Genomic DNA, 25,024 nt, shown 5'->3' on the forward strand with positions numbered 1-25,024 from the left:
TCTAAGTTTAAGTAAGCAGAGCAGATTTTTATTTCGTACTATGCATGTTAATTGCTCTTAACTTGAAGTATTTGGGTAATATATATCATGTAATCTCAATTTAAATATATTTAGTAGTGGAAACATAACTAGCTAATTCATTGAATGCTAGTTTGCTAATTGGTAGCACAATGCTTCGATTAGCACAGCATTTGCTGAATGAATAAAGTGACATAGAACATTTAAATACAGGGTAGGCATTTTGGGTGTTTGGTGTTTTATGCCCCCAACGGCGCCTTCCAGGCAGCGAGGGGATGGGTAGGTTTAAGGTTGAGGGTAGGGTTAGCTGCCTCTAAGGAGCCATTGGGGGCTTAAAACACCATCGAGCGGCATTTTGTTCCAGACATTTTTTATTTATTTTTTATGCTGGTTGAAAGTCTCTTCACATGCTGATAGCAATCACTTAGTATTTATGTAAATATCTCATCTGTGGGCCATAAAATGTTCATCCAATCATTGTATTCGGTCTGAATGCAAGGATATGAAGTCCTTCCTGCCTGTCAGCGTTTGTATTTTTTATACCTCCTCGCACCCCGCGCAGACATCACACGTCATCATCGCATTTCATGCTATGAGTTGGACAGACGTCAGTCGCCGAGCACCACAATCGAAACAGCAGCCATAGTTCCTCCTTGACCAAAACAATGAGCTTATGCTGCATTCACATGATAACTACCGTAAATCGGAAGAGATGGAAACCCCTGACGTTATACTCGGAGCAGTTTGTGACTCGAATTTATGCATTTCAATGGCAACACTATCAACATCGTAACAAATCTGCAGCAGTCAGGTGGTACAGGTCAATGCTCTTGAAGTTGTTTATGTTTATTATTATTGTAATGTGCTTTGAGACATGAGGTACTTTGATGTAGTCTTGCATTTGTTTGCTCCTTTGCTGTACACCTTCATGGTTTTTAGAGGAGGCGTGGCTTTGTAGACACTCTGAAGGGATCTTATGCTTTCAAAGCTAACTCAGTATTGCTAGCTTCTACGAAAATGACCTACTCTACTTTTAACTTACCTATTCTCAAACTAAGTTCATGCTCCAATCGTCACCATGATGGTAACCCCCGCCCCAGCATTTTTGTTGCCATGGTAACATTTCCAAAATGGTGGCCTGTCTGGTCTGCACGTTGCAGTGTCAGCAATTTTTAAAAATGCTTGTTTTTGTTACTAAAGGTTTCAACCCATACAACAATTCTAATGTTTTAATAACATGTCCTAGATTACACTTGACCTGATTTTAATACATGTCTTGTACAAATTGATATAAAACAAGTTATGAAAATGTTGTGGTGACATATGTGTCACATTTGGCTGTTAACCTTAAAACAGGTGGAATTTTGATGTGACGTATGTGTCACATTAAGCAAAATGGTAATGAGCTGCTCAAATAATTTAGCTGATTCAATTATTTTAGTGTTATATATATTCTGCTGCTCAATTCAAAGCATATTTTAACATATGTAAAAAAAAAAAAGTCAAATTAATAACATTGTTAATGAAATGTATTTTGAAAATATTTTGCATACCTGTAACTAAAACAGGTATGCAACATATGGTATAAAACAGGTATAACATTTGATATCATATGTTGGTACTATTTTAAGGTTATTTTATCTTTTAAGTAAAAAAACTTAAGTTTTTATTTTCACTGAGCATTGTATTGTTTGTTTGTTTACAGTTTTATTGCACAATATACACATTTTTGCAATGTTATTGTACCACATGCATGTTCAACATGTTGACCTGCAGTGTGAGATAGTTATTTATTTTTATTCAGTTTGCACATTTTCGAGTTGTGAAAAAATAATCAAAAAATGTATTTCTGGTTAAACCATATACCTGAAAATGTAGAATTTTGATATGTTACAAAAGAGTTGTCGTAAAATTGAATGGTCACAGTTATGTGGTTTTTACATATGTGGCAAAGCAAATAAAATGCAAAAACTGTATTACTTCTGAAAAAGTTTTTTTTATTTATCTTCCCAGAAAAGTTATAATTTTGAAAATGTTGTGGAAAATAAAATAAAAAAATAAAATAAAAAACTGTTATTTAGCAAGAAAACGGACAAAATGTATATATATATATATATATATATATATATATATATATTTTTTTTTTTTTTTTTTTTCAAATGAGAAATAAAAGCCCAATGTGACATATATGTAACATTAAAAATGTATCATAAACGCCCAATGTCACATATATGTAACATTACAGATCTTTGACAAGGAGTGGTTGTATTTAAAAAACAACTGAGAGAAACATGTTTTAAGTGGTCCATTTTCCTATAAGGGGAAATTGGTCCGGGTTCTTATGGGTTAAAGGGGAGCTATTATGCAAGGTTCACTTTTTGATGGTGTTTGAACATAAATGTGTGTCAGCAGTGTGTGTACACAACCACCCTATAATGGTAAAAATCCACCATAAATCAGCAGCATCTCAGAACAAGCCGTTTGCAGATTCTACATTTTGTGACACAAAATGCCTAGGCCCCGCCCACGACTGCTGATGGACTCTTCCCTATTAGCATAGACTAATAGACCCTGCATAGCATAGACCCTGAGAGAGCTGTACATATTCCGCCATTTTCTACGCGCTGGAGCAGCTGTAGTGATAAGAAAAATGTCTCAGTTTTGTAATAACAAGCCAGGTGTTTTGTTGTTGGATGTAAGAGTGAGCATACGACTCTTCATTTATGTCTGCGCTTATTTTTTTACACCAGACTGCTTTGTGAACGAGGGTCAATACAAAGCAGGTCTTGCTAAAAAGTTGTAACCCGAGGATGGAGCAGTACCAACTAACTGTTCGTGATCCTGAAGATGTAAGTATCACACTTTATATTCTGTAAATGACTGAAAATCGCCTTTCCAAATGTGCTTGTTACTAAGTTCCGTGGCTAATGCGGCTGAAGTTCCCACTAATGTCTGTGATTGTATTCACAGAGACAAGTTTTCTGTATAGACGAGACTAAAAGTGAAATGTTTTTTGCAACGACCGGCACAGCTACACATATCAGTAGCATGAGGGTTTACAAGCTGCAAAGGCCACGCCCTCTTCTGGAAAAGGGGTGGGGGAGCAACAGCTCATTTGCATTTAAAGAGACACACATGAAAACTGCATATTTTTGCTCACACCCAAATAGGGGCAAATTGGACAAATTATAATAAATGATCTGTGGGGTATTTTGAGCTGAAATTTCACAGACACATTCTGGGGACACCTGAGACTTATATTACATCTTGTAAAAAGGGCCACAATAGGTCCCCTTTAAGATCTTCAGGATCACTTAATAATTACAGGTGTGTTAGATCTGAACTCTGCCGGTAAGTAGATATCCAGGAACAGGATTGAGCTACCCTGATTTAGGATTTAAATACAATGTTTTGTCATGAAACTCGAGCCTGGCCTTGCAATCACATCTTTCTCTATAGACACAGTTTGTTGGTTCTTGCTGTATCAGCAGCCAATGAGCTTGCTCCTCAACTTTCAAATACTTGGTCAGCGTCTGCTGTAGCAGTACAGCACGCTTTCAGAAACCTTCCACCTCCCCCAGCTCCACCTGTATATATCTGCTACGGGTCATGTACGCTATGTTGTACATCAGCATCATGTCTTACTTGCTTACAGCAGCGTGTCATGTATGTATTGGCTGTAGCAAGTACTGTTACAGTAACCAACAGCAGCAGCGTAGCAAATCTATTACGCCAAGACCAAAATATTAACATTGTCATATCCTTTTACATGCCAAACACACCAAGAGTTGTCATGACAGATATATGTTATTTCCAAAACAAATATGTGACCCTGGATCACAAAACCAGTCATAAGTCGCACAGGTATATTTGTGGCAATAGCCAACAATACATTGCATGGGTCAAAATTATCGATTTTTCTTTTATGCCAAAAATCATTAGGCTATTAAGTAAAGATCATGTTCCATGAAGATATTTTGTACATTTCCTACTGTAAATATATAAAACATGTATTTTTGTGAGTGAATGCAGCACAATCGCCAACATAAATGGACAATTTTAAAGGTGATTTTCCCAATGTTTCGATTTTTTTGCACCCTCAGATTCCAGATTTTCAAATTGTTGTATCTTAAATATTGTCATATTCTAACAAACCACACATCAATTGAAAGCTTATTTATCCAGCTTTCATATGATGTATAAATCTCAATTTCATAAAATTTACCCATGTGACTGGTTTTGTGGTCCAGGGTCACATATCAGAAAGTCATAATTTATTTGGGGTAATTTTGAATAAAATGAAATTTAAACAAGTGAGAATAACAATAAGTGAGATCTGCAATTTCATTAGTATTTTTGAATAGTTATAATTAATTTCCATATGTTCAATTCATAATTCAATTTTAAAAAGCAGAATACTTTATAATCAACAATTTAAAAAAACAAAGTTATTGATTTGAATTATACAGTTGTATTATATGGCTGTAAAAATAAATATGCATTGTTTATCCTTTTGATCTTTCATTCTAACATTTCATTGAAGTAAAGTAATTGAAATTAGGGGGTAAATCACATTATAAAATAAATGTTTTCCCCCTAAATAAGTTGGCCATAATTATTGCACCCTTTTATTAAATACTATTTGCAACCTCCTTTTGCCAAGATAACAGCTCTGAGTATCCTTGTGCTCATTAACACATTTTTGTGTTGATGTTGATGTTTGTTTTGGATCGTTGTCCTGATGGAAGATCCAACCATGACCCATTATAAGATTTCTAGCAGAGGACGTTAAGTTTTTATTTTTTATCTGTTGGTAAATGCTAGAATCCATGATCAAGTATACCTCCAGCAGAAAAATCATGTGTGTACTTTTTATCCCTGTTAGCACCAGACACATCTGGTGGTTTTGCTGCCAAAAATCTTTTTTTGTTTCATCTGACCATAGAACCTCATCCCTTTTGAAGTTACAGTCGTGTCTGACAACTATGCTGGAGTTTGTTTTTGGATTAGCAAGGAGGATTTTTCCTCCCAAACAACATGTGGTGATGTAGGGGTTGTTTGATTATTTTTTCAGGCTTTCTGACCCCCAAGACTCAACTAATCTCTGCAATTCTCCATCTGGGATCCTTGGAGAGTCTTTGGCCACTCAAACTTTCCTCCTTGCTGTGCATTAAGACAACATAGACACATGTCCTCTTCCGGGCAGATTCGTAACTTACTTATTTTCTTACAGTCACTTTCTATTTTGTGAAGCTCAACAATCTTTTGCTGCACATCAGAATTATATTCTTTGGTTTTACTCATTGTGATGGATGATTAAGGGAATTTGGCATTTGTGTTTCCTAGTATTTATACTCCTGTGAAACAAGAAGTCATAGCTAGACAATTTCATGTTCCTAGGCAGGTGTGCTAAAAAATGTAAATATTAATGGGAATATCCTTAAGAGATATTTGGCCAATGTTTTTTTTGGAGAAAAACGTTTATTTCATGAGATGTTATTATTAGAGATCATTACTGCATTTTTTACAAGTAAGAATTCCATTTTTACTATTCAATACTGAATCTAGATATGAAGACTTGAAAATTTCAACTACTCAAATTTGCATTAAAGATTTCAAAAACTCAAACATTGAATGCATGTGTTAAAAGGCATGCGAAATGACAATGGAAACCTTTTAGCCACTCTTCTCCACAGACACACAGCGCTCTGTTTTGCTTTTCATCTCAGTGGGTGGTCATGTCTGCAGTCTCACGCGATCTCTGTGTTCAGTACAAGCCTCCCCCACAGACAGCACGGCGTTTGGGTCACCTTATGTTTAAATATCTCAGATAACACCTGCGAAACAAGAGATCGAGCAAGTGCATGAGGGCACGGCTCCTTTATTCTTGCAGTATGAAGTCTTTTCTCTTCTAGATCAGAACATCATGCAACGCTCATAAAAATAAATTGAATGAGAAAAGCGAATGTTATGTTCAGATGTTCCTAATTTTACAGGGAGTGTTTGAACTGTCAAATTTTTTACAGTAATTTAGAAAAAGGCACTGACAGCAGCAACCTGTCAACAGTAGCGTGGCATTCTGGGTCAATGTGTCATTTATGCAACACAAGATCTACTGATATTGCATGATTTTCAGCACCTTGCGCACAAACACACCATGTGGTTTGGAAGAAATCTTTACACAACATGTTCTCAACCATGAAAAAAAAAAAAATGATTGAGCAAATGTTGCCTCAGCACCACTGTATGTTTGTTAACAGCAAGTCAAAACTTGTATTGCCATTTAATTGAATTGCCATTGCAATTAAATCATTAAATTGCATTGCTGAAATCTTGCATTACTGTTATCAATAAAAGCCATATGATAGAATTAATAATGAAATCAAATAGAGTCATCACACAAGAGCAAAAATCGTTTATTTTATTACTTACCTCCACTCAAATACCGAAAGTGGCATTTATAGATATAGATTTATAGATATAGATATAGAGAATACTGTCAGTAATATGATAATGTTGTTATGACATGAACATGTTTCATTTTGACACAAACAGCATTTTTATCAATGCATTTCACTGGTTTAATTGCAATATATATATATATATGTATATATACATAATTTTGACCATTTCTCAAAAGTAGCTACAATTGATTTCTTTAGGTGCAACATTTGTAAAAAAAATAATAAAAAAAAAAAAAAAAATTGATGGATGAAATATGATGATTCATTATCAAAGTTGGAAACAGTTCTGCTGCTTAATATTTTTTCATAACCTGTGATACTTTTTTAGGAAAATTTCTTTCAAAAACATTAAAAATAGTAATGTTTCCAAACTTTTGTCCTGTTATATATATTCATGTATATATTTATTTAATTTTTTTTACTTATTTTGAAAGGATACTTGCTCCTTATGAATAATGATCATTATATAATCATGTCAAACATTTGTCAGTCATGTCAAAATGTAATTTCAGTCACATTTTAATTTAGGGTCCAATACTCACTATTAAACTATGAACTACAACTGTAACCAATGCATAATCACACACTTTCGGCAGCAGAATGAATGAATAACGAATAAATAGATGTGCAACAGGTTTTCCAGCATATTGATCCGTTGATAATTTAAAAGTCATGAATCAAATATTATATAGTAGGATTTATAGGGTTAGGAACGTCAAAAAGACTTCAGCCACCATAGCAAGATCATAGCAACATGCCAAGCGTAGCCACTGGATACAAGTCCATTGAACTGTGGCAGCACTGGTTACCTTCAAAATTGGGCAGGCAGAAGTGATCGAGGCCCTCACTCAGAGATTGAGAATGTAGACAGGAAGTTCCTGCATGATTAATGATTGTATATCACTCAACACTGAAGTCATTCCAGCTGAACACTGGCTGTTTTCTCCCTCCTCATAGGCTGTTGATTGCCGATCTCAAAGTTTCCATTAGAGTCATAGAGTAAGAGGGATACGAACACATATAAACCAGATGGGTTTATGGATATTAACTACATTCCACACCCAACAACAATACATACAATTAACATCAACACTGATCCTGATAAAAAGTATTTGTAAGGAAATTTCCATACACACCACATATCTCCTTCATAGAGAAAGCAACACCATGGTCAGTTATTAATATAGTTATTCAGTACTGAAAATAATATATAAAAGACTAATAAATAAGTTATATAATATTGTAGTTGTGGTCCTAAGGCTTTGGTCTGAGGACACGGGGGGAAAGCTGTTAAAATGGCATATTAAAAGACTGTATAATGGCATGCAGCTTAAATATGTAACTTTTGGTTGTACTTCTCATTATTATTGTGCGGATCAGGGGTCAAGTATCAAGTGCCTATGCAAATGATCCTTCAGAAATCATTCTGAAATGCTGATTTGGTGCTCAAGAAACATTTTATTATAATATTATTTTTGTTGTTAACAATGTAATATACATAATATTTATATTTTGTGGAGACATACTTTTTTTTTTTGGATCCTTTGATCAATAGAAAAAGCAGGTTTTATTTGAAATCGTTTTTTGTAACAATTTAACAGTCTATACTGTCACTTTTTATAAATTTAATGCATCCTTGCTGAATAAAAGTAGTAATTTCAGTCACTTTTTAATTTAGGGTCCAATACTCACTATTAAACTAACTACAACTTTTTCCTTAATAAACCCCTAATTACTGCTTATTAATAGTTATTAAGGTAGTGGTTAAGTTTAGGTATTGGGTAGGATTAGGGATGTAGAATATGGTCATGCAGAATAAGACATTAATATGTGCTTTATAATTACTAATAAACAGCCAATTTCCTATTAATATACATACTAATAAGCAACTAGTTAATAGTGAGAACTGCACCCTAAATCAGTGTTACCGTATTTTTTTTTTTTTTAAAGAACAGTCATATAGATGAACATTCAACATTTAACAATTAATTTTACATTTAGCAAAATTATAAACTTTATGCACACACAACATGCTTTTTTTTTATTTTTTTGGATGCTTGCTTGACTTAAATGTGCATGTCAATAAGGTCATTGAGGTAATGGAAAATGCACCAGGAACATGTTGTTAAGAGTTCTCATGGTGTCTCTGGTTCTGAGCGTTAGATGGTCATTAATGAGGTATCTAATTACAGATGTCTTCCTGACACTGAGTCCCTTTCTGAGTGATAGAAACATGATCCTGATAAGAGGGGAACTCCTGCTGAACAATGAGCTCTTGCATCACACCACCAGCGCATTTCAGTAGAAACCACATAGTAATATGTGTGCTCAAATTAAAATGAAAAATATTTTGTTTTGTCAAAAGGTTTTACTGTATATGTCAAATAATGACGTCGGAGTTACACTTGTGGAAAATTTTATGTGAATGTTATTTCCCTTAAAACAGTGATGTCAATACAAATCATATTCCCCTGAGGCATAAACTACAGATGATTATCTTTACTCTGTATAATCATTCTAACATGATGATTTGTTGCTCAAGAAACATTTATTACTATTATGAATGTTATAAACAGTTGTGTTGCTTAATATTTTTGTGGATGATACATATGTATGTGTGGGAGAGAGAGAGATTTTAACGGCCCATTTTTTCCCCACATTTGCTAGAAATTTCTCAGAACCGTTTAATTGATCATGCAAAAAAATGAAATAAATAATAATAGTAATTGTATGACTAAAATCATTTTAAGTTACAAAAATACAACTCTGTGTACAATGCAACACCCCCAAAGAGAGGGTCTACAAAAATGGAATTCCAACATGATCTAGTGTGTAAATGGATATCACAAAAACACTAGATCTTCAGCATACTGTTTATTTACCTCTTTTTTTCATGAACAGCTTTTTTCTTTGCTTTTGGGTGGATATCTTCCAAATACCAGGAAGTTGTAAATCACTTGATAATAGACACAGACAAAATGGCACCACAGTGATCTCTAGCAACCATTAGTATAGGTGGCATTTTCTTACATCCACAGCAAATTCACACCATCTGCCAGAAACATGTCCATGCAATCTTCACCCCAAGATGAATGAGAATATCTGCCCAAAACAAACAACATATCTGCTGTGTTAGGTGAATAATAGGACATGTCACTGAAACTTAAGAGAGGATAAATGATAGACACCAGATAAGTGAATGATGCAAGTCTGCAAAGGTTTCCCATGAATTAAATGAAAGTTCAACAAGTCCATTATCTGATGATCTGACGGCCTTTGAGTCTATATATAAGAGCTTGCTCTTTAAAAGCCATCTATTTTTGTCCTTTATAGTTGCAAGGAAACTGAAGTATGAATAGCATATTATGGCGGCGTTATTTATTTGCATGCTCGGTCTGTGTTGTTATAGTAGCCAATTCAGTGAGAGGAATTATGCAAATTGGGTTAACAGCACATAATCATTTGGTCGACATTTTACATTTCTGCAGCCATAATCAAAAGAGAATGTACACAAACATCTCTTATAAACAAACACATAGGCCTATATATTTGAGTCACTAAAGATATTGCCTTGAAAGTTTTAATTGTGTAAAAAAGGGCAGCTTTTACTGCTTTTGAGTTACATGAAAGAATCAAAACCATATGGGTTTTTAAAAAATCATGACTAAAATTTTTTCATTTTTTATTTTTGGGTGAACCATTCCTTTAATGACAAATACATATACTAATAGATGCTGAAAACCATCCAGTTGACATCAAATAGCAACACACAAACACAACAATCCGTCACCAGGCTCAAATACAAGTGTTGAATTTATCAGCCTGCTGTAAATTAAAAGAGAGATTTACCACTGTCATTACAGCAACTGGCTGGCAAGAAAAGAAAACGTTTTAATACTAGAGGCAGGGCAGTATTATACAGTCAGAGGATAATAGGAAACATGTTTACAAAATAAGCCTGCAAATGTGATGCAAAGTTTGCAAAAAGATGCAAAAAGACAAAACAGCTCAGACGATTTATCATAGTACACAAACTATTCATTGTTTTGAAAATGTGAATGTTAATGTATAACATTGAAATTTCATTACCTTTTGCAAATAAGCGATTAAACAAGTTACGATTTGATGAGTGTGCACTAATATTTTCAGCTCCATTCGTTTCCGTGGTGTATCAAGGACACTGCCACAATAGGGGAAATATCATAAATATTCAGGTATACTAAAACCACTGGAACAATTTTTCACAGGAACTGCATTTTACACAATACTGGGAAAATCAAAAAGAAGTGATGTTTACGCACGCTCCCGAGAGCCTTTCATCCTTTCTATGAGACATGAAATGAATGCGTATACAATGTTCAGGATAATGCTGAATGAGCTACTATGTACTGTGTAATGCAAAAAAAATAAAAGGCTAGCCAGATCAAGTATACAGTCTATGGTCTCAAATAATCAAACTATCATAATAGTGTCATTTTAATTAGGCCTACCTCATCTGTCAACATGATGCCGATGAATTGCAGAGGTTGTGCAAACAAACCCATATCCACAACTGCTGCTTTCTCACCGCTGTCATTTTTTGTTGTGTGTGTATTTTGTCATTGAGAGGAAAGTGCGCAGAACATATTTACATATTCATCTAAATGTCACTCTCAGCGTGGAAAGTGTCTGGATGTTTGTTAACAGTATATCGCTGCAACCAACACTTCTAACTTAACAAAAAAGTACTTGGCCGTGAGTATATTTGGGCATTGAATCCCATTCAGGCTCTTGTACATGACGTGTGCGAGCCTGAGCAATAATTTACAGGCTGCAGTTCACTTAACGGCCACTTGTGTCGCTAATAACAAGGGTTTCTGAATTATACATTTGGTTTATAAGTTAACATATACATATAGTATTTAAGTTAACATACTGAAAGTAAATAAAATAGTTAACAAACCAGCTTGTTTTTGCATGTGAGAGTGATCACAAGGCCTTCATTGCCAGCATATTACAGTTGAGTGTCTAAAAAATACTTTAAAATACATTTACCTAGCTATAATAAGCCGATGGATGGATGGATGGAAACAACCTGTTTGAAAACCGTCACTGCGCAAATATGACAGCTACAGTTGTAATCAAAATTATTCAACCCCCATTTCAAATCAGGTTTATAGACAAAATTTACTGACTTCCAGCTGTTTGCAATGAATCAATCAAACAAAATTAATTGACATATCTCAACACAACAAATGGTTTCCCCAAATTCAACTGAAAATGCAACTTTTAATGACTTCTGCCGTCTAAAAATTATTCAGTCCCCTGAATAGAATCCCTCACAACAGTACAAATCTGCAAAGCAGGTGTTGTCTCAAGCACACATGATGCAACTAATCAAGGGCTTCATTAGTTGCACCAGGTGTGTTTGAGCTAGAACACATGAAATATCTGAACTGGCTAGGTTTTTTGAGTGTCACGTTTGTCAAAAGAATGGTCCAAAAGGTTAAGAGAAGATATCATCGCCCTTCACAAACAAAGAATACAAAAAGATAGTGAAGGCACTAAATGTTCCTAGAGACACCGTTGGAAGCATAGTTCGCAAGTTCAAAGTTAAAGGAACAGTGGTTACACTACCTGGATGGGGCAGAAAAAGGAGATTTCCGAGAAGGTAGGTTCAGAAAACCCTTGAGTGACTGCAAAAAACCTGCCGCAAGACTTGGAGGCAACAGGAACTGAGGTTTCAGCTTGCACAGTAAGGCGCATACTAAACACATGCCAGTACTCCAAGACATACACCACTACTGACCCAAAAGCACAAGTAAAGTCGGCTAAAATTTGCTCAAAATCATATAAATAAGCCTCAGAAGTTTTGGGATTCTGTACTGTGGAGTGATGAAACAAAACTGGAACTTTTCGGCCCAATGGATCAGCGGTATATCTGGAGGAAGAAGAATGAAGCATATGCTGAAAAGAACACTTTGCCTACAGTTAAGCACGGTGGTACTCGGTGATGCTCTGCGGCTGCTTTACATCCTCTGGCACTGGAAACCTGCAGCGTGTGGAAGGCCAGCTGGATTCATTGAAGTATCAGGAAATCCTAGAAGAAAATGTCATGCTGTCAGTGAGGAAGCTGGAGCTTGGGTGTCATTGGACCTTCCAACAGGACAATGATCCCAAGCATACCTCAAATTCCACCAAGGCTTGGTTGCAGAAGAAGTCCTGGAAGATTCTACAGAGGTCATCACAGTCACCTGACTTGAACCCCATAGGAAATCTCTGGTGGGATTTGAATTTGGGTTTATTTGCCAATAAACCTGATTTGCAATGGGGGTTGAATAATTCTGATTATAACTGTATTTATGCAAATCCCATTGGTGACACTATTGGCATAGAAATTACACACTTCATCTATAAATATCATACAAACAATGCTCTCCAATAATAATGAGTAAGGGAGCTGTGGAATAAATCTCAGATGTATTTTTTGCATCCGTTATCTCTTCTGAATGTCAAGAGCAGTGTTTATTAAGCATTTTAAAAACACCACGTAGACATATAAACAACATTAAAAGCTTGATTTTCACCAGGGGGACTTTAACACATAAGACAATCTAATTCTATTGGAGATTAAGCACATTATAACTTCAAGGTAACATTACTCATTAATAACAGAGAATTTTGACAATGCCACGTTTATTGCGCAAGTGATTTTTATTTTCCCCTGTCACTTTCTGTGTAACTGAGTGTAAACATTGCGAAATGTGATATTGTAGATGTTGAATAGGAGGCCGAGGTCATAAAAGTATTAAAAAAAGAATAGTGTACTTTCTCAAATCATCAATACATTTTAGTTGTAACCAAAAGAAAATGACAATTTACTAAATACAATGGAGTTAAAAAGTTAGAGACTACTTTCAAAAATGCTAAATATGAATAATTAATAGTGCCATATTTCTATATGTTATATTTATATTATATAAATATAATTATATTATAATTCTGTTTTTGAAAAGCAACTAATATATATATATATATATATATATAGTAAAATGAATGAATAAATTAAATAAATTAGACTGAGCATACCGAATTATATATTCATAATTAGTCAAGCCATTTAAGTAACAGATGTCATGTCAATAAAACATGCCACAATAAAAGAGGATCGGAAAGACAAAACTTTAAAAAGATTTTGAAATTCTAAAATCCACAAAAGCCATGACACTGTAAAGAAAATGTTTCCTTTCCTCTCGCTCCCTCTCTGGACCTTCCGTGAGAATATGGTTGTTAGGGAGTTGCTAGGGTGGACCAAACACAAGCAATGCCAGTACAGAGACAATAAGAACACAACAGAAACTCTAAGTCAGCTTCCATGTCCACTGACAAAGAGCAAACTGTCTGACTCACGACATGTACTTTCACATACTTGACCTAAATAGAACGCTGCAGCTACTGTGCAAGCTCTCAGCTATTTCTTGCACATTGCATTGCTTTGTTTGCCCGGTCACAGTGGCCAGCGCAGAAAAAAATGAGAGAGAATTGCAGAGAGCGGTAACACAGGTGTATGTGTGCGTGTGAGCAAACTGCCTCTTCCCCCTCATCTGGCCGATCCAGTTTGGTGTGTTCCATTCACACTGACACCGATTCTATTACGTGATTGCATAAGTTAGTGTAAACTACAAAGAACTAAATGTGCTGCCATGTAAAAACATCCACAGAGCTTACTGACTGACACACACACACACACACACACACACACACACACACACACACACACACACACACACACACACACACACACACACACACACACACACACCACACATCAATGGAAACAAGAGGAAGGTACTTCATGTGCCATTCATAAATTCACCTGAATGGTGTTAGTCAGACTGTGGCTGCAGTGCAAATATGATTTCATTTAAAGGCAGGGTAGGCAGGATTTTTCTAAAAAACTTTTTCCCAAATTTGTTTAAACTGTCTTTATATACCAATACATAATTAAAATGTAAGTACTCTGAAAAAGAGAGTATAAAAATCGAGTGTCTCTAGTCCTCTCAGGACTGCAATAAACACACACACACACACACACACACACACACACACACACACACGCACACGCACACACACACACACACACACACACACACACACACACACACACACACACACACACACTGCCGACCCTACCTTTAATTAAATAGATATTTCACCCAACTTATATTGATTCAAAGCTCTTTCTTTAATCAGGAGGAATATAAAATATTAAATTATACTGAAATTAACAAAATTACAGTTTTATTCTAATTGCTTACAATTTCTGAAACTATGGTTCCATTTCTTGAAACTCTACACACAAAACCACTAAACACGCACAAAACATGCAAAACATCAGTCATCTCTAGCAAAAGCAAACACTTCGTTCAAAACTATTTTAACGCTTCCAAAAATGGTGTGTTTGCATAGTAACTCTACACACAAACATAAAATGATTAGCCACATACACACCAAACTACACACGAATGTTAAAAATGTAAAACACTACTATCTTGTGTCTTTTGCTTGTTCAGTGTGCAGTGGAGTTACAAGAGTTTCTCACACGTACATGTATGTGCACAAATACACTGTATATACAGTATGTATGCACAATTGATGAACTTTACACAGTTATTGAACACATACTTTACAGCAGAATTTGTTTTACTATTGTAAGGCTGCTGTGAAACAATATATTGTAGCTTGAATGCACACTGAATATGCATACAAGTCAAGTCTGAAAGTCAACTTTATTTCTAAAGCGATGTGTATGTGTGTATATGTATGTGTATATATATATATTTACACTATAAATATAAAGGGGGTCATATATATTTACACTATAAATATAAAGGGGGTAAACATCTCAAAACACTGAGTTTTGATATCTAAGTGATCAATTTATGTATAAGTGTTTTCACACATGATCATTGGGTGTAGGTCATCAGTGTTTCCCAAATGAAACAAAAGAGCTGTTAGTTTTGAATGATGTAGAGAACTGTGTTTAGAGTTTTGCAAAAAGGTTGTTTTTCAATTGCAAACTGAGTGTAAAGCAGGTAATGTGCTTGCAGTTTTGCAGACTTGGTCTGAAGATTCGGTACATGAGTGAATGGTTTCACTGAGTGAGCCGTAAGTATCACTTTTAGTGTGTAAGCAGTTTGAAAAAACTGTAGTGCTATCGCATTGATTAATCGCATATGTGTGTGTATATATATATATATACAGTGAGGAAAATAAGTATTTGAACACCCTGCTATTTTGCAAGTTCTCCCACTTAGAAATCATGGAGGGGTCTGAAATTGTCATCATAGGTGCATGTCCACTGTGAGAGACCTAATCTAAAAAAAAAAATCCAGAAATCACAATGTATGATTTTTTTAACTATTTATTTGTATGATACAGCTGCAAATAAGTATTTGAACACCTGAGAAAATCAATGTTAATATTTGGTACAGTAGCCTTTGTTTGCAATTACAGAGGTCAAACGTTTCCTGTAGTTTTTCACCAGGTTTGCACACACTGAAGGAGGGATTTTGGCCCACTCCTCCACACAGATCTTCTCTAGATCAGTCAGGTTTCTGGGCTGTCGCTGAGAAACACGGAGTTTGAGCTCCCTCCAAAGATTCTCTATTGGGTTTAGGTCTGGAGACTGGCTAGGCCACACCAGAACCTTGATATGCTTCTTACAGAGCCACTCCTTGGTTATCCTGGCTGTGTGCTTCAGGTCATTGTCATGTTGGAAGACCCAGCCTCGACCCATCTTCAATGCTCTAACTGAGGGAAGGAGGTTGTTCCCCAAAATCTCACAATACATGGCCCCGGTCATCCTCTCCTTAATACAGCGCAGTCGCCCTGTCCCATGTGCAGAAAAACACCCCCAAAGCATGATGCTACCACCCCCATGCTTCACAGTAGGGATGGTGTTCTTGGGATGGTACTCATCATTCTTCTTCCTCCAAACACGTTTAGTGGAATTATGACCAAAAAGTTCTATTTTGGTCTCATCTGACCACATGACTTTCTCCCATGACTCCTCTGGATCATCCAAATGGTCATTGGCAAACTTAAGACGGGCCTTGACATGTGCTGGTTTAAGCAGGGGAACCTTCCGTGCCATGCATGATTTCAAACCATGACGTCTTAGTGTATTACCAACAGTAACCTTGGAAATGGTGGTCCCAGCTCTTTTCAGGTCATTGACCAGCTCCTCCCGTGTAGTTCTGGGCTGATTTCTCACCTTTCTTAGGATCATTGAGACCCCACGAGGTGAGATCTTGCATGGAGCCCAGTCCGAGGGAGATTGACAGTCATGTTTAGCTTCTTCCATTTTCTAATGATTGCTCCAACAGTGGACCTTTTTTCACCAAGCTGCTTGGCAATTTCCCCGTAGCCCTTTCCAGCCTTGTGGAGGTGTACAATTTTGTCTCTAGTGTCTTTGGACAGCTCTTTGGTCTTGGCCATGTTAGTAGTTGGATTCTTACTGATTGTATGGGGTGGACAGGTGTCTTTATGCAGCTAACGACCTCAAACAGGTGCATCTAATTTAGGATAATAAATGGAGTGGAGGTGGACATTTTAAAGGCAGACTAACAGGTCTTTGAGGGTCAGAATTCTAGCTGATAGACAGGTGTTCAAATACTTATTTGCAGCTGTATCATACAAATAAATAGTTAAAAAATCACATATTGTGATTTCTGGATTTTTTTTTTTTTAGATTATGTCTCTCACAGTGGACATGCACCTACGATGACAATTTCAGACCCCTCCATGATTTCTAAGTGGGAGAACTTGCAAAATAGCAGGGTGTTCAAATACTTATTTTCCTCACTGTATATATATATATATATATATATAATGTATATATATATGGTAATCATTTTGACTGCACTAAAAATTTAATTATTTCATTTAAATATTTATTAGCATTTTATCTAATATTCAAAATTATTGCATTTAAAAATGTATTATTAAAATATTACAACAGAATGATGATTAAATTAACAAAAGTAGATTATTTGATTTGATTTAAATATTTATTAAAATGTATTTAATATTCAAATATTTATTAAATATATATATTTTTAAATAATTATAAAAAAATACAACAAAATACATGAATTATTATTAAAATGATTAAGAATTCAACAAAATTAGGTGATTAAATTAAATTAAATTAAATTCATGGTGTTTTGTCATTTTGAACCTTGACAGCACCTTGCCACCATTCAAATTCTTTGAAAGGACAGAAATATCAGGGTGAACTTTCTGCTGAATGTCTCAGCTAAATGAATCATACAGGTTTGGAAGAGCTTTCTGCATGATAATTAGCATGCAAATAGTTCATAGCTGTCTAATCTTTTCTAGTTTAATAAAGTTTGTATAAACACACTCTCACACAGGCCAGCATTGGAAGGAAGCAGTGTGTGTGCAGTGCTTCAGACGGTCATGGCACATCAAAGTGCAGCGAGACACATATAATCCAGATTGACAGGCCAGCCATTCTTCTTTTCAGATTACCTGTGGCAACACCTCTCCTTTCTTGCTCATTGAAGCAACAAAGCAACCAAATACAACTCCTATAGCAACCGTTACGGTGGTGACCAACCTTAAACATGCACGCTGTCAGAATTCAAGGATGTACTGCACTGAAATATATAGGGCAAAATAAATATATATGGCAAAAAAGGCAAACTACAGTTACATGTTTTATTTTACTATGCAAAAAAAAAAAAAAAAAAAAAATGCATAGAAAAACAAAAAGCTCACAGGAAAAAGCATGCATTGACTACAACATAATTAATAAATAATAAAACAATAAAACAGTCATTTTTGTTTTGGCATGTGTTCCTGTTTGCTTGTATGTCCTCACATTTTTGACATGTTTTTATAACATTGATAATAATAAGAAATGTTTCTTGAGTACTAAATCATCATATTATAATGATTTCTGAAGGATCATGTGACACTGAAGACTGGAGTAATGATGCTGAAAATTCAGCTTTGCCATCAGAGCAAAATAGTACATTTTAAAATATATTAAAATAGAAAACAGTTTTTAAAATTGGGTAACGCTTTATTTCGATGGTCCACTTTAGACATTCTACTTATAAGTAATTTTGCAACTACATGTCAACTACTGCCAATAGAGTATTAGTAGACTCTATGCTTAATATCTGATAACACTTTATTTTGATGGTCCACCAAAAGATATTCTACTGACCATAGGTAACTTTTTTTTTTTTTTCACTGAGGAAGAATTTTTAAATGTTGATAAATGAACATACATTTGTTTCCTTATGATACAATGCCTTTAAAGCTTGACATCAAATCTGTTCTGTGTTTTATAGAAAACATAATGGAACGAGGGAGGCCTTGTAAAAGGATAAAACTCCCAAATCACGTCCATGTGTTTGTGTGCAGAGGATTTGTGATGAGGTGAATTCGGGTTTCTGCTTTTTGGGGCCGCTGTGGGGCAGCTTCTGTTCCACCGAGACCTTTTCATTTCACAACAGAAGGACTGGACTGCAGTCCACAGTGACAAAACAAATGGCCGATCTAATTAGAGAAATATCAGAATTAATAGAGCATATTACTTTCGGAGGACTCGGGAATGCAAAAACCCAAACAAAAGGGTCATGGTCCAGTAATTAGTTCCTCTCTTCTGTTTTAAAAACATGGGGCAATGACATTATCTAACCATAAAAGTATTAAATATTATTGGATCATTCACATGAAACCTGCCATTTGTCCCTATACAATTGATATAATAAATAACAAATAAAACAAGGTACTGGGGGAAAAACAGATAGGTCTACAAATTATACAAAAAATAAATAAAATAATCATATAGTTTGGGGTCGATATGATTTTTTTATGTCTTTGAAAAAAGCTTCTTATTAAGCTCACTAAAATTATTTTGATATAAATTATAATGTAATTTGTCACAATATCCTTCAGAAATTATTCTAATATGCTGATTTCAAGAAACATTTCTTATTATTATCAATGTTGAAATCCGTTGTGCTGCTTGATATTGGAAACATGATATTTTTTTTCTGAATTCCTTGATGAATAGAACATTAAAAAAACAAAACAATAGTGTTTATTATAATATCATATATAAACACTATTTAAAATAAATGCTGTTCTCACAGTCACACACACACACACACACACACACACACACACACACACATATATATATATATATATATATATGTGTGTGTGTGTGTGTGTGTGTGTGTGTGTGACTGTGAGAACAGCATTTATTTTAAATAGTGTTTATATATGATAATTAGTTCCTCTAATTATATATAACATATATATATACATATATATGTATATATATATGTTATTGGATTTAAGGATGATTCTCACAAAACGGTATTTTCTGCAAGCTTTTTTTTTTAAGGTAAATCTAGGTGTCTTTCCAAAAAAAGGACACTTTAATAACCAAATTATAAGGGTTCATATAATTCATCAATTTATGCACTTAAGCACCCATAACACCCAAAACATTACAGATATATTTTTTTCTCCAGAATTTACCATGTAGGCCTATAGGCTATGTGTGCATGAGCAAAGCTTGTTTACATTTTATACAACATGGAGATGCCAAAATCGCATTGTGCGAGCAGTGCATCAAGAGCACACATTCACGGTTTGTTTTCGCATATAACGCACTCACTCGTGCTTAGGCTACTTTACGAGTCCTTTTTTTTTTTATTTTTTTTTTACCGATTTATGCCGTCCTACCGCGACTATTTTTAACCAGGAACACAGTCGACGTTGACGTCGGACCAATGTTTGATGGGGTAGTTTGCGTACTATCATCTGGCCATACAGCGGAGGGATGTTTTGACGTTCCATTCCAACGCTGCTCGCGCTCTTCAGAAACAATCACAGCATATGACAGAGCTCGAAACATACACTGGAATGAATAATTCACTGAAAACGCAACGTGAGTCTACTCTCTGCCTGAGTCTGCAATCTCTGATGTAATCAGCCTGGTTTTCTTTACATTGGCACTGTTTTGGACTGATTGTTTGAATAAAATCACTTAAGCCAGGGACACACTTAACAAATGTAAGGCCGATTACTTACCACTGATCATGACCAAACGCGCCGAGTCGCGTTCAGTCGGTGTTTAAAATCTGCTCCAGCTGTTGGAAAAAGTCTGTACGTGTGTTCAGTTCAGACTTAGAATGTTTCAGCTAGTCGTTAAGTGTGTCCTCTGACTTGATCATTGAACTTGCCAGGAGTTTAGCGGTTTAAAATTATCTGATTGCAAACAGAAATTTCCGCATACCATGATTACAGGTGCTTGAGCCATTGCAGATGCTCAGTGTGATTACACACACATACACAGGATATGTATGAAATCTTTGATTTACTAGCCTGCAAATCCACCAGTTGCCATCCAACACCATACAAGTATTTTACCTTTATCCCAATTAGACATCTGGCTGTTTATCACATGCTCTGAAATCCTGCACGTCTGCAACGGGTTTAGATGAAGGTCACTGTCCTTCTGTGCATTTCTGCAAAATCATATTTGGCATCTACTGTAATATTCATATTCACCGACATTCCTGCCATGTTATGGCAACAGTGCGAGATGGTCTTGGTTGAGCAGTCTGGCTCCTGCTGTTAGAGGAGATTCATGTTTCCTTAACAGCTCAGTTGGACATGAGAAAGATTTTACAGCCAGTGAAGCCGAACGCTCATTAGTGCCTGTGTGTGCAGGTATATCCGTTCAGCTGCGGTGAATCTCATCAACACAAACACAGGTCCAGATAGAATCAATGCACTTGTTTCATATTTTCAGCTGTGATTTTGAAGGAAAACTTGTGGAATGGATAAGCAGAGATCTCTGTTACTTTAATTTCCTATTATCACTGTAAAGCTGCTTTGAAACAATCAATATTGTTAAAAGTGCTATATAAATGAAGGTGACTTGACTTGACTTGACTAAAGAGTAGGCCTTTACCTGAAAACCATACTTAAGTAAAAGTAGAGATACAGTGAAAAAGACTGCATTACAAGTTACAAGTCACAAATTCTAATACGACTTGAGTAAAATCTTATAGACCTGGTTTCACAGACAGGGTTTAGATTAAGCCAGGATTAGGGCTTAGTTCGATTAGGACATAGCTTTTATAAACATGCCTTAGAAAAAACATTACTTTAGTTGCTTTTAGTTAAAACAGCTCAAACTTGCATTTTAGTATAGGACAAGGCTTGAGCATTGTCTGTGAAACTGGGGGTTAGAGTATCTGATTTTAACAGTACTTAAGTATTTTACTCTTACTGAATGTAATCTCAAAGATACACTAGTCCTCAACGCCTAGTGTTGAGAGACATGCCAGTGAAGAACAAGAAACAGTTGATTTGTGAAGACCGAATAAAACTAAACACCCCCCTCTTAAATGTCTACAAATACTCGTCTCAGTTAACCTGAAGTGCTCAAAATGGCCATAAGTAAACCAATATCCTTCAAAAAAAATATAACGGATAAATAAAATAATGTTAAATAAGATAACTAAGCCAACTTATTTAATGCAGTTTAGTGAAAAATGATTCCGCCATGATGTGCGCCATCAGATCAAGTCTTTTACCGTTTAATCCACATCTCCAAAAACGTATAAAACTTTTTTTATTTATACTGCCAAAATAGAAAAAGCCACCGCTCATCCGTCAAAAAAGTCTTGTAGTGAGGTGCTGCTAAACTAAATCATCATTGAAAATTGTAAAAATACAGCAGCCGCACACTCAAACACTGTGCAAAATCAATTGATTTTGCACAGTGTTTGAGTGTGCGGCTGCTGTATTTTTACAATTTTCAATGATGATTTAGTTAAGCAGCACCTCACTACAAGACTTTTTAGACGGATGCTGTATTTTTACAATTTTATTTATACTGCCAAAAGTGAAATGCTTCCAAAAGTCTCTTATGCTCACCAGGGCTGCATTTATTTGATCAAAAGTACAGTAAAAAGAGTAATATTGTTAAATATTATTACAATTTAAAATGTAATATTTTACTATTTGAATGTATTTTAAAATGTTATTTATTCCTGTGATGGTTAAGCTGAATCTGGAAATATCAACAATTTGTTGGTACCTATACATGGTTTTGTCTATTCTGATGTCCTCCTGTAAAACTGTACATTCTTTATCTTGGAGCCAGATTGTATGGGTGGAGAGGAAGTGGCTTGTTTGTTTGGGATGGCGTGGACTCGTGCCAACTGGTTGTAGCATGTGTACGTGCGATTTCAGCACTCACCTTGCATTGTTCTTACAGGCTGTTGGAGGGGTACCACGTGCATGACTGTACCATAAACCTGGAGATACAAACACAATAAAACGGACAAGAGCATCAACAACAACAACGTTAGCAACTGTTTTACACGAAAAGGTCTGTGTAATTCTTAGTATGCATAACAAAGGTGATGAAACCTCTATATCTTACCACTTATTCTGATGAAAAAAAGAGTGATGTATTAATTACAACAAAAAAGTCCAGAGGAAATGATACAAATTCCTCCCTGAAACAATACTGTGAGGGCAGGCAGAGCCTCAGATATTACTAGCTGCAGGGAAAATTCAGCATGTAGCCGTGTCTTGCCAAGAGGGGATTTTTCTTCCTCCTCCTCACTCTGTACAATGTCACGCAAGTTCCTTGAAACAAAAGCTAGACAGAAATAACGAGAGAAGAAACGTTAGAAAAACAGAATTCATGCCAGTGCAGAAATAATAACAATGTTGAATAGTGACATCTCTGCCCTCTCTGCACGCGATGGACAGTCTTGACTACGTAATGCTCTGGTACTTTTAGAAGATTGATCTGTTGAAGTATTTTCCGAGGAACAGCTTGTTCCTGTACGTTTTATAAGTAGTGAGGTAGTTATATATAAAATAAAATAAAATAAAATAAAATAATCATTCAATAATCCCATCTTTTGTTTTCCATGGAAAGAAAGTCATAGGTTTGGAACACTGAAAAATTTAAAAAATAAAATAAATAAATAAATAAATAAAATAAAATAAAAACCTAAATCATGGAACATAAAATAATAATAAAATAAATAAATAAGTATTAAAACATAATTAATAAAATAAAATAAACTGATTATAACCAAACTATAAATGACAACATAAAACAGCTACAAAAGAAAAATAAACCTGCAAATAATTTGTAAAAAATGCATCGCTTAATTTATTATTGTCACAATGCATGGTAGGAATAAGTGCCAGCATAGTACCATGGGCTGTCTGATCTGTGATTTTTCAATTAAAATTAATAAACTCTACAAAAAAAATACTACTGTAAAAAACCTTGTCAAAGTATGGCAACTATCCAAAAAAAAAGCCAAAAAAAATTGTATTCCAAGAATATGTGGGGGATAAATTTGGTCACTTCCTCATTTCATGGTGACTGGATTTCCTAGGATTATGTTTTTAGAAGCTCTTCGTGACAAAAATAAAACAACATTTTCATGGTGTGTCTTCCATCTTAGAGGCCTTGCGTGACTCTGAAGGCTGGTGTCACTCATGCATGACCGCCTGTCATCATTAACTGCTAATGAAAACACTGCCGTCATGGCTTGTAGTGGGGAGACAGAACTTCTCTTTGAGCACTGGGTGACCTTTGACCTCTTCCAATGGGGCTGGATAAAATAGAGGAGGTAAAGAGTTGAAGTCCACTGACACGTAAAAACTCAGTTTGTTCAGGCTGGATCACAATAGGATTAGCATTTGGCAACTCAACACAGCTTGATATGAATGGCAAAACAGGTGTAAGGAACTGTTTGTTAGGCAACAGCATTAATGGGATATTTTACACAAACATTATTGACCCTCATGTCGTTCCAAAATTCCCGAAAACACAAAATGAGTAGTAATGTACACTGTATGGAAAAAGATGCAAAGAAAGTTAATTGAGACTGAGGGGCCGTTTACACAATAACGGAAAACCTTTTATGCGTTTTGGCTGTATTTACACAACAACAGCGTTTTGGGGGCCTGAAATTGAAAACGGGTTTCAAAGTGCAGTTTGTGAAAACGATACCATTATCATCTCCATGTTAACCATAAAAACGTGAATTTTCGAAAATGGGGATGCGTATTACATGTTCTGTCTATAGGTGTGTAGTGTTCCAAAGTGACATAGCCAACTCTACTGGCCTGGCAGCATAATACAGTGTCTTTAATCGTGTTCGCGGATCCGTGTGAACGGAGATCATTTGGAAAATTTTGGACAGTGTAAAAAGCAAAAGAAAAACGTTTCCCTCTTTAGTACATCGTTGACATCGTAGTACATCTGTTGTGTTCCATGGAAAGAAAGTCATAGGTTTGGAGCACAAAATAAAAAATAAAAATAAAAAAAATAAATAAAAAAAATAATAATAAAATAAAATAAAAAAAAATAAAAAAAATAAAAAAAAATAAAAAAAATAAAAAAATAAATAATAATAAAAAAAAATTAAACAAAACTGCAACAACAGAAAAATAAACCTGCAAAT

General features: G+C 35.2%; 1 long non-coding RNA gene across 1 annotated transcript in view; it reads right to left on the bottom strand.

Annotated features, from left to right (window-relative positions):
* Positions 1 to 23,487, bottom strand: part of LOC311070024 — a 34,874-nt gene extending 11,387 nt beyond the window's left edge. Inside the window, exons 1-2 of the long non-coding RNA XR_014603603.1 lie at positions 22,972 to 23,487; positions 22,786 to 22,843 (exon numbers count right to left, since the gene is read on the bottom strand). This is a non-coding gene — a long non-coding RNA (uncharacterized lncRNA). The remainder of the gene's footprint in view (positions 1 to 22,785; positions 22,844 to 22,971) is intronic.
* Positions 23,488 to 25,024: the final 1,537 nt, after the last annotated feature.

The sequence above is a fragment of the Abramis brama genome (assembly GCF_963993115.1).
Source record: "Abramis brama genome assembly, chromosome: 19".
NCBI classification, from domain to species: domain Eukaryota; kingdom Metazoa; phylum Chordata; class Actinopteri; order Cypriniformes; family Leuciscidae; genus Abramis; species Abramis brama.